The sequence below is a fragment of the Cyprinodon variegatus genome, unplaced genomic scaffold (assembly GCF_000732505.1).
Source record: "Cyprinodon variegatus isolate N-32 unplaced genomic scaffold, C_variegatus-1.0 Scaffold341, whole genome shotgun sequence".
NCBI lineage: Eukaryota > Metazoa > Chordata > Actinopteri > Cyprinodontiformes > Cyprinodontidae > Cyprinodon > Cyprinodon variegatus.
The window spans coordinates 497,747-499,441 of record NW_015150794.1 but is presented as its reverse complement, the minus strand read 5'-3'; the positions used below and the strand labels follow the sequence as shown (position 1 = coordinate 499,441).

Sequence of the window (1,695 nt, the reverse complement as noted above, 5' to 3'; positions counted from 1 at the left end):
AGACTGGGAAGTCTGACTTAAAACTACCCTTAGTTGTTAATTCAAAGCGTTTCAGAAATCATCTTTATTTTAAAGATGGCCTTGTGGTTAGAGATGTATGCTTGTGCTCTGAGAAGGTTGGACGTACATGGTTCGATCCCCACGGCCTGCACTCTGGGTCCCTGAGCAAGAACATTAACCCCTGATTGCTCCCTGGGTGCCGCACAATGGCAGCCCACTGCTCCCCAAGGGGATGGGTTAAATGCAGAGGAGAATTTCTCCATTGTGAGATCAATGATGTTAAATTATTATTATTAAAAGATTTAGACTAATCAAACCTTTGATTGTTTATTCTACACAGAGCGTCTAACATAACTGTGGACATTTCAATATAACAAAGAATATTCATTTGTTTCGTCTTACATTTTTTTGTTAGATACAAGTGGTTATTCAGCAGCTGTTGAGGATAAAAAAAACATATTTTTCTTAGAAAATTAGGGATATATTATAAAAAAAGTGTCTGGTGACAAATGTTGGGATTGAGGAAGTTGTAACGGTCTCTTGGTGCTGACTTGTGCAGAGCCAAGTTACACAGATGTTTTTACAGGACTACACTTGACTCATTTCCTATAAAAGCTCTTTTTGGGCAGCAGGAACAAATCAGTGTGGACACATTACACAAACCATAAACCACAAGACACCAACAGAAATCCTGCTGTGGTTTGTTCCAAACCTGCATGTTAGACACGCCTAATCTGCTTATAAGAACTGAATTAAATGGTGCTCATAAGCTGTTTCTGAGTAAAACGCTGTGTCTAATAAGAGGCTCCCACCTGAGCCCTTACATCTGCTTTTTTTTCTCTCCTACTTTACATGACTGCTCATGTGGAAGAGCTGGCTGAGTGGTAAAGGAATGTTAATCTATTGTGTTCTACATTTGGATCGCATCCTTTTTGAACAATGTGACTTTTATCCAGATATGGTGGCCGCACCAGTTCCGCTTCCTGACTAAGTCCTTACGAATCTTAACCACTCCTGGCATTTTGCCAAGTGTGCCATCACTTTGTATGTGTGAGCAAAAATCCGTGACTGACGGGAACAGGTTTGATCTGTGTTGTTCTTTTCTTGTTAAGCTTACTGGTGCCTTCAGACGAGGTGGCCGAGTGGTTAAGGCGATGGACTGCTAATCCATTGTGCTCTGCACGCGTGGGTTCGAATCCCATCCTCGTCGTACTATGAATCTTTTTAGCGACGAGATAGACTGACAGTCTATCAGACAGTCTAATTTCATTAGATTAGATTAGATAAGATGAGCTTTATTGATCTCACAGCGGAGAAATTCACTTGTCACATATTGGCATAGAAGTCAAAGAAGGTGCAAACAATGAGGAAAAGGGGCATTAAGAATAAACAATAAACAATATATATATATATATTAGGCTTGTCCCGATCCGATCCACTTATCGGATCGGGACGCCGATATTGGCAAAAAAATGCGTATCGGCAAAGCATGTAAAATGCCGATCCAGACTGCCGATCCAGTTTTTTGGCAAAAAAATGCGTATCGGCAAAGCATGTAAAATGCCGATCCAGACTGCCGATCCAGTTTTAAAAAAAAAATCCGGTCCGTATTTTCCAGTTTCGCCGATTGAAACAATCCATTCCACTATTTTGCGCCAGTGTTCCCCTGTTTTGCATTTTAAAAAAAACTTACAG

At 40.6% G+C, this 1,695-nt stretch overlaps 1 protein-coding gene and 1 non-coding gene across 2 annotated transcripts in view; both read left to right on the top strand.

Moving 5' to 3' along the window:
* nhsl2 (NHS like 2) overlaps window positions 1-1,695 on the top strand; it is a 209,044-nt gene that overhangs the window by 27,106 nt on the left and 180,243 nt on the right. The window lies entirely within an intron of this gene.
* trnas-gcu lies at window positions 1,129-1,210 on the top strand. The gene has a single exon. It is a non-coding gene; the product is annotated as a tRNA-Ser (tRNA).